The following is a 9,991-nucleotide window of genomic DNA, read 5'->3' as shown; positions in this document are numbered from 1 at the left end:
ACAAACAACAGGTAACCCTGCCTAAATGACTACCCTGACACCGTAGGCACCCATTGAGCCGTATGCTTTGGAAGAGGCCTGGTCATCGGCTCACATCAACAACAACCATTACTGTACATACCTAGGAACACCACTAGGTAACCTTTTGCAGTCGATAATCACAATTTAACATAGCCACCAGCCCCAACAGATCCACAAGATGACACATCTCTAAGCCACGCTCAGACCCCTGCCCTTTCCCACCTGGGACAAAAATAAGCAGCTATGGTGAGAATGACTTTACCATTGAACCTACACAAGCCAGCGTTCAACAACCCATAGCGCCCGTCAAAGCTCATAACTAAAGCTAAGGACCCTGGGACTACACCCTACCCCCTGAACTGGATCCTGGACTTTCCTGACAGGTCCGCCCCAGGTGGGTAAGGGTATGGTTAAACAACACATCTCCACGCTGATTTACCTCAATACGGGGCCCTCGAGGGTCCGTGGCCTTAGTCACACTCCTGTAACTCCCCTGAGTAGGCAAGCACTCTTGGGCACAGGGACTATGGTGGTCTGCTTGAAACATGTTGGTATTACACACTCGGACAGGGAGAGGTTGAAAATGTCAGTGAAGACACTTGCCAGTTTGTCAGCGCATGCTCGGAGTACACATCCTGGAAATCCGTCTGACCCTGCGGCCTTGTAAAGTGAATGTTGACCTGTTTAAAGGTCAACAGTTTAAAAGGAAGCCCAGCTCACCGCTGGGCTTCCTTTTAACCTCTAACCTTTGACATCTGACCTCTGACCTCTGACCCCGAACAGGGTTTCCTGGATGGAGCTGAGGTGGGAGAGCGCTGTGACCTGGCAGTGACCCTGACCAGGAGAGGGTGTGGCCTAGAATTCATAGAGAATCCAGAGGTCATGGTGGAGGTCAACCCTACGACCAGCAGAACCCAGGTTTCACCTGGAGAGATCACACTCACACTCCGACCAGGTGAGGGGCAGAGTAACTCACCAATTGTCTGTTTGCACACAGACCTGTTATAATGTACATCATGACGTAAGTTCACTTTAAGATGGATTTTCTGGTTGTTGTACATATATTGTCCTGAGCTTTATTTCCTGGTTTTAAGTGCTGCTTTATTGTAAGTGTTTGTTTTATTCCAAATCAACATGAAACTGTGTGTAGGTGCTGAGGCCAGTGTGGTAGTAGCAGTCCAGCAGTTAGAGAGGTATCCTGTTGATCTGTACTACCTGGTGGACGTATCAGCATCCATGCAGGACAACCTGGACCTGGTGAGTGACTYGTTGCATCATGTACATTTTATAGTTATTTCAATACTTAAAATATTTATTGTTATTATTTATTTAACTAGGCAAGTCGGTTAAGAATAAATTCTTATTTACAATGACGGCCTACCCCGGCCAACGCTGGGCAAATTGTGCGCCACCRTATGGGACTCCCAATCACGGCCAGATGTGATTTGGATTTGAACCAGGGACTGTAGTGACACCTCGTGCACTGAGATGCAGTGCCTTAGACCGCTGCGCCACTCTGGTGCCTAAACGTACATTAACAAATACGATTTCAACTGAAATAAATGTATTAATGAATCAATTATTTATTTATTATTTATTTATTTATTTATTTTATTAGCTGAGCTACGTGTTTACTCTAACCTTTGACATCTCAACCCTGATTGGTTGGATGTAAAATATGTAAATGTAAAAACAACACTTCCTGATGAATCCCTATTGGTCCAGCTGAAGAAGGTGGGCGTGGCCTTGTCCAACCGTATGAGAGAACATTCCAGTGATCTGCGTCTGGGGTTCGGCTCCTTTGTCGACAAAAATGTCTCTCCCTACATCAACGTACACCCCTCCAAGATAAACAACCCCTGCAGGTAGGGTGACGGAAACACTGACACACACTCACATACACATACACACTACACTAACACTAACACTAACACACTCACACTAACACACACAATCACAGTCACACATACAACCTCACACTAAACACATACACACTCACACTCAAACACTAACACATCACATACACACTCATCCCACACATACACATCCACTAAACCTACACATACCACTCATCACACATACAACACTCAACACTAACATACACATACACATACACAGTCATACCATACTCACAGTCACACAAACATCACATCACCAGTCACACTAACACATACACACTCACAACAAACACAAACACATACACACTCACACTCACACAACACATACACACTCACACTCACACAACACATACACACTCACAGTCACACAAACACATACACATACACACTCACGGTCGCTCTCTCTCTCTGTATCTCTCTGTATCTCTCTGTCACTCTTTCCCCCCTGTCTTAGTGACTACGAGGTGAAGTGTCTTCCAGCTCATGGCTTCCACCATGTTGTTCTAGTATGACGTCCAACATGTGTCTGAGTTTACACGCATCATCAAGAGACAGAGGATAGCAGGCAACATGGACCACACTGAGGGAGGGCTGGATGCTATGCTGCAAGCTACTGTATGCCAGGTAGGTGTCTGTCTGTCTGTCTGTTCTGTCGTCTGTCTGTCTGTCTGTCTGTCTGTCTGTCTGTCTGTCTGTCGTCTGTTCTGTCTGTCTGTCTGTCTGTCTGTCTGTCTGTCTGTCTGTTTGTGTTTGTGTGTGTGTGTGTGTGTGGTGTGTGTATACATCCCATACCTCAGCTATGGTGTCCTCACTGAGGAGGGGGTCTGTGTGTGTGTCAGGGATAATGGTGGCTGAATTAGCACTACTTAATGCTACTGACATCTACTGGCACCCCCACCCACTACACATACATACATACCACACACACACACACCACACACAACACACCAACACACACACACACACACACACACACACACACACACACACACACACACACACACACACACTACACAGACAGACAGACAGACAGACAGACAGACAGACAGACAGACACGACAGACAGACAGACAGACAGACAGACAGGACAGACACACACACACACACACACACACAACACATACACATACACATACACTACACACATACACATACACACAGACATACACACAGACATACACACACATACAATACACACAGACATACACACAGACATACACACACACACACTGTCACGCACACACACACACACACACTGTCACACACCTGTCACACACACACACACACACACACACACACACACACACACACACACACACACACACACACACCACACACACACGCACACCACTGTCACGACACGTCAGCACAGATCACACACACACTGTCACGCACACACATGTCACACACACACACATACACAGACATACACACTCACACAGTGAGTGACACCATCAGTGTGGAATGGGGTGCTAAGCTGTTTTGGGGCTTACAGGGGACCTGAGGATTACACAACTCTCCTCACTTTCTTTCCAGAGGGGCTATCTTAGAATTAATTATCTTCATCCCAGCTGATCAGCAATGATTCAACAGACATTATAATTAAACTCCCCCTCTTTTTCTCCCTCATCTTTCTCCCTCCTTTCCCTCTTTCTCCCTCGCCCCTTTTCCCCCTCTCTCTCTTTCCGTCAGGGGAGGTGGGTTGGCGTGGGGAGGCCAAGCTCTGTTGTTGTTGATGACAGACCAGCCTTCTCACCTGGCGTTGGACAGCAGACTGGCTGGTATGTCACACCCCATGACGGACTCTGTCATCTGGAGAACAGTGTTTATATGAAGAGTTCTACCATGGTGAGACACACACACCACACACACACACACTGTCACGCACACTGTCACGCACAACACACTGTCACGCACCACCACACACACCACCACACACACACTGTCACACACACACACACACACACACACACACACACACCCACACACACTGTCACAGCACACACACACACACACACACACACACTGTCACGCACACACACACACACACACACTGTCACACACCACACACACACACACACACTGTCACGCACTGCACAACACACACTGTCACGCACACAACACACACACTGTCACGCACACACACACTGTCACGCACACACACAACACACACACACACACACACTTACACACACACACACACACACACACACACACACCACACACACCACACACACACACACACACACAACACCACACACACAACACACACACACAACACTGTCACGCACAAAACACCTGTCACAACACACACACTGTCACGCACACACACACACACACACACACACACACATACACAGACAATCACACTAAAGGCCAAATCAAACAAACGCTCGGGCCTGTCTGTTTTCATGTCATTCACTACCAGCGTGTACACGTCGTTCGCCTTTCATTTGATTTTGCCTTAACACACACACATACACATACTTATTTACATACACTTATGAACACATGATGATTACAAGATGATTACATGATAAACATGTGATGATGTTCATGGTGAACATGTGATGATTTCATGAAAAAACATGTGATGATTTCATGAGTGAACACGTGATGAAACATGACGATTCCATGATGATTACAGTATAAACATGTGATGATTACATGATACACATGTGATGATTACATGATGATTAATGATGATTAATGATGAACATGTGATGATTTCATGGTGAACATGTGATGATTTCATGATGAACATGTGATGATTACGTGATGAACACGTGATGAACACATACGATTCCATGATGATTACATGATAAACTGTGATGATTACATGATAAACATGTGATGATTACATGATATTACGTGATGATTACATGATGAACATGTGTGATTACATGATGATACGTGATGAACACGTGATGAACACATGACGATTACGTGATGATTACGTGATGAAACGTGATGAACACGTGATGAACACATGACGATTACATGATGATTACGTGATGAACACATGACGATTTCCATGATGATTCCATGATGAACACATGATGATGATTACATGATGAACACATGATGATGAGTACATGATGAACATGATGATGAGTACATGATGAACACATGATGATGAGTACATGATGAACACATGATGATGAGTACATGATGAACACATGATGATGAGTACATGATGAACACATGGATGATGACGTACACTGATGAACACATGATGAATGAGTACATGATGAACACATGAATGATGAGTACATGATGAACACATGATGATGAGTACATGATGAACACATGATGATGAGTACATGATGAACACATGATGATGGTACATGATGAACACATGATGATGAGTACATGATGAACACATGATGATGAGTACATGATGAACACATGATGATGAGTACATGATGAACACATGATGATGAGTACAATGATGAACACGTGATGATGAGTACATGATGAACACCAACATGTCTTGTCTCTCTGTTTCCGTAGGACCATCCCGTTTAGGCCTGCTGGCCGAGAAGCTTCTAGAGAACCACATATATTCTCTCTTTGCCGTGGAACAACTACAATATCAGTGTATGATGGTAATCTCTCTAAACGCACGACGCACGCACACACACACACACATACACACATACACACAAACACACCACACATACATACACAACTCTCTCACAATCATTAACATTGTCTCAAACAGAGATTCCCAGACTCGGTGTCCCTTTCTCTCTGGAATTAACATTAATTCAATTCAATTCAAGGGGTTTTATTGGCATGGGAAACATATGTTTAACATTGCCAAAGCAAGTGAAGTAGATAAAATACAAAAGTGATAAACAATAAAAATTAACAGTAACATTACCCTCACAAGAAGTTCCAAAAGAATAAAGACATTTACAATGTGATATTATGTATATATACGGTTGTTACAACACACATCTCTCTTCTCGCTCTAGGAGTTGTCAGGTTGCTACGGGCTCCAATCTCTGTTCCAGGCTGCCCAACCTCATAGACCTGGTAGTGGGATGCATACAAGGTAACACACGCACGCACGCACGCACACGCACACGCACACGCACACGCACACGCACACCACACACAGCACACACACACACACACACAACACAACACACACACACACACACACACACACACACACACCACACACACACACAGGGAGGGGTAAGGGGTAAGGGGAGAGTGAAGGGTAAGGTGAGGGTAAGGTGAGGGTAAGGGGAGGGTGAGGGTAAGGTAAAGGTGAGGGTAAGGGAAGGTGAGGGTAAGGGTAAGGTGAGGTGAGGGTAAGGGAGGGTGAGGGGTAAGGGAGGTGAGGGGAGGGTGAGGGTAAGGGGGAGTGAGGGGTGAGGGGTAAGGGAGGGTAAGGGGAGAGTGAGGGTTAAGGGGAGGGTAAGGGTAAGGGGAGTGTTGAGGGAGAGTGAAGGGTAAGGGAGTGTAGGGATAAGGGGATGGGTAGGGGAGTGAGGGTAAGGGGAGGTGAGGGGTAGGGGAGGGTAAGGGGTAAGGGGAAGAGTGAAGGGTAAGGGAGGTAAGGGGAGGTGAGGGGTAAGGGGAGGGTAAGGGGTAAGGGAGAGTAAGGGAAGGGGAGAGTGAAGGGTAGAGGTGAAGGTAAGGGGAGAGTGAAGGGTAAAGGGAGGGTGAGGGTAAGGGGAGGGTGAAGGGTAGGGAGGTAAGGGGTAGGGGTGGGTAAGGGAGAGTGAAGGGTAAGGGGAGATGAAGGGTAAGGGGAGGGTGAGGGGTAAGGGAGGGTGAGGGGTAAGGGGAGGGTAAGGGGAAGGGATGGGTAGGGAAGGAGTAGGGTAAGGGGAGAGTGAGGGTAAGGGGGGAGGGTGAGGTAGGGAGAGTGAGGGTTTGGCTCAGTTATAATCTCTATCTCTACAGAACAGAACAACCACCATTTCGTATAGGTATAGATCTGCCGACTCCACAAATCTTACATTCTGTACCACACACAACACACACACACACACACACACACACACACACACACACACACACACACACACACACAAAACACACCACACACACACACACACACACACACACACACCACACACACACAACACGGTAACACAGTGTAATCACCAATGAATAAAAATGAGCTTTTTTTAGACCCGCCTTCATTTCCCCCCATGCAATCCTCTGTTGATCAGAGGACAGAAAACAATGGAGGCTTTCTGATGACAACCTGCTCTGTCTCCCTCTCTTTCTCCCTTTTCTCTATTCTCTCCATTTGTCTCTCTCTTTTTCTTTCTTTCTTTCTTTCTTCTTCTTCTTTTTCTTTCTCTTTCTTCTCTCTCTCTCTCTCTCTCCTCTCTTCTCTCTCTCTCTCTCTCTCTCTCCTCTCTCTCTCTCTCTCTCCTCTCTCTCTCTCTCCTCTCTCTCTCTCTCTCTCTCTCTCTCTCTCTCTCTCTTTTCTCTCTCTGTCTCCTCTAGAGGTTGGTTGTCAGTTGTCCAGGTATCTGTGTCAGTGGAGGACAGAGCGTTCAGTCGTTTTCTGGTCAGGTGTCTCTCCTCTTTGTCCGGAAGGATCTGAATCCCACGACCGCAGCTGTTCCAATGGTCCAGCCCAACCAGACGGTACACACACACGTACACACACACACACACACACGTACACACACACACACACAAATGCAACACACAACAACGCACACACTCTCCCGCATGCAGTGGGTATGTGTTTGCGTGTGAGATTCTTATAGAGGTAGGCCTGTTAGGGAGTCCTGATCTGATTATGACTCAACACATGACTTGTCATTGTGACTATCGGCTGACCTGTTGTTATTGTTTTGAAAAGCTTCATTAAGGGGATTATATTTGTTTCAGCAGATACAATGAGGCAGTCTTAGTGTTCACCTAGTCTTCCATTGAAGTGAGGATGCATTTAGTGAGGATGTGTTGACATGCTGCTGTGTATGATAAAGTCATATTGCTGAGTCCACCGTTAATGTCTTTGAGGTTGAATATGGCTTTTTCTCTCTTTATCTCTACCTCTACCTCACCTCTACCTCTAACTCTACCTCTACCTCTACTCTGCTAACTCTACTCTAACTCTAACTCTACCTCTAATCTACTCTAACTCTACCTCTAACTCTACCTCTATCTCTAACTCTAGACCTCTACTCTCACCTCTAACTCTACCTCTAACTCTATACCTCTAACTCTAACCTCTAACTACACTCTACCTCTACTCTACCTCTACCTCTAACTCTACCTCTATCTATAACTCTACTCTAACTCTACCTCTAACTCTACCTCTAACTCTAACTTCTAACCCTCTAACCTCTAACTCTACCTCTAACCTTACCTCTAACTCTACCTCTAACTCTACCTCTACCTCTAACTCTACTCTACCTCTAACTCTACTCTACCTCTAACTCTACTTCTAATTCTACTCTACCTCTAACTCTACCTCTAACTCTACCTCTAACTCTACTCTACCTCTAAACCTAAACTCACTCTACCTCTAACTCTAACTCTACTCTACCTCTACCTTTACTCTACCTCTAACTCTACTCTAACCTTTACCTCTACCTCTACCTCTCTAACTCTACTTCTAATTCACCCCTCTCTATATCTACCTCTACAACAACGCACACTCCGCATGCAAGTGGGTATGTGTTTGCGTGTGAGATTCTTATAGAGGTAGGCCTGTTATGGAGTCTGATCTGATTATGACTCCAGCTGACTATCAGCTGACCTTGTGTTATTGTTTATGAAAAGCTTCATTAAGGGATATATTGTTTCAGCAGATACAATGAGGCAGTCTTAGTGTTCACCTAGTCTTCCATTGAGTGAGGATGCATTTAGTGAGGATGTGTTGAATGCTGCTGTGTATGATAAGTCAATTGCTGAGTCCACCGTTAATGTCTTGAGGTTGAATATCGGCTTTTCTCTCTTTATCTCTACCTCTACCTCTAACTCTACCTCTACCTCTACCTCACCTCTAACTCTACCACCCTCTACCTCTAACTCTACCTCTAACTCTAACTCTAACTCTAACTCTACCTCTATCTCTAACTCTACCTCTACATCTACCTCTACTCTACCTCTACCTCTACCTCTAACTCTACCTCTTAACTCTACCTCTACCTCTAACTCTCTTATCTACTCTACCTCTAACTCTACCTCTAATCTAACTCTAACCCTCTAACTCTACCTCTAACCTCTACTCTAACTCTAACTCTACCTCTAACTCTACCTCTATCTCTACCTCTACCTCTACCTACTTCCTACCCTCTACTCTACTCTACTCTACCTCAACTCTCTTCTACTCTACTCTACCTCTACCTTAACTCTACCTCTACTCTACCTAACTCTACCTCTACCTCACCTCTAACTCTACCTCTAATCTATCTACCTCTACTTACTTTACCTCTAACTCTACCTCTAACCTCTCCTCTAACTCTACTCTATCTCTACCTCTACCTCTAACTCTACTCTAAACTCTACCTCTACTCTAACTATACTCTACCTTCTAACTTATCCTCTACCTCTAACTCTACCTCTATCTCTCCCTCTACCTCTACCTCTAACTCTAACTCTAACTATACCTCTACCTCTCCCTCTAACTATACCCTCTACCTCTACCTCTACCTCTACCTCTAACTATATCCTCTACCTCTAACTATACTCTACCTAACTCTACCTCTATCTCTACCCTACTCTCAACTCTACCTCTACCTTATCTCTACCTCTAACTCTAACTCACTAATACCCTCTCACTCTAACTCTAACTATACCTCCTATCTCTTCTACCTCTACTCTAACTCTACCTCTAACTCTATCTCTACCTCTATCTCTACCTCTAACTATACCTCTACCTCTAACATACCTCTACTCTATCTCTACCTCTACTCTAACTATATACTCTACTTCTACCTCTAACTATACCTCTATCTCTACCTCTAACTATACCTCTAAACCTCTATCTCTACCTCTATCTCTACTCTACCTCTATCTCTACCTCTACCTTACTCTATCTCTGCCCTAACTCTTCTGACTCTAACTCTCCTCTATCTCTAACC

General features: G+C 45.0%; 1 pseudogene; it reads left to right on the top strand.

Annotated features, from left to right (window-relative positions):
* Positions 1 to 7,553, top strand: part of LOC112077666 (integrin beta-8-like) — an 18,359-nt pseudogene extending 10,806 nt beyond the window's left edge.
* The last annotated feature ends 2,438 nt before the right edge of the window (positions 7,554 to 9,991 follow it).

This window comes from Salvelinus sp. IW2-2015, unplaced genomic scaffold, assembly GCF_002910315.2.
Source record: "Salvelinus sp. IW2-2015 unplaced genomic scaffold, ASM291031v2 Un_scaffold4811, whole genome shotgun sequence".
Taxonomy (NCBI): Eukaryota; Metazoa; Chordata; class Actinopteri; order Salmoniformes; family Salmonidae; genus Salvelinus; species Salvelinus sp. IW2-2015.
The sequence above is the reverse complement of the archived record's forward strand: the minus strand, read 5'-3'. Positions and strand labels throughout refer to the sequence as shown.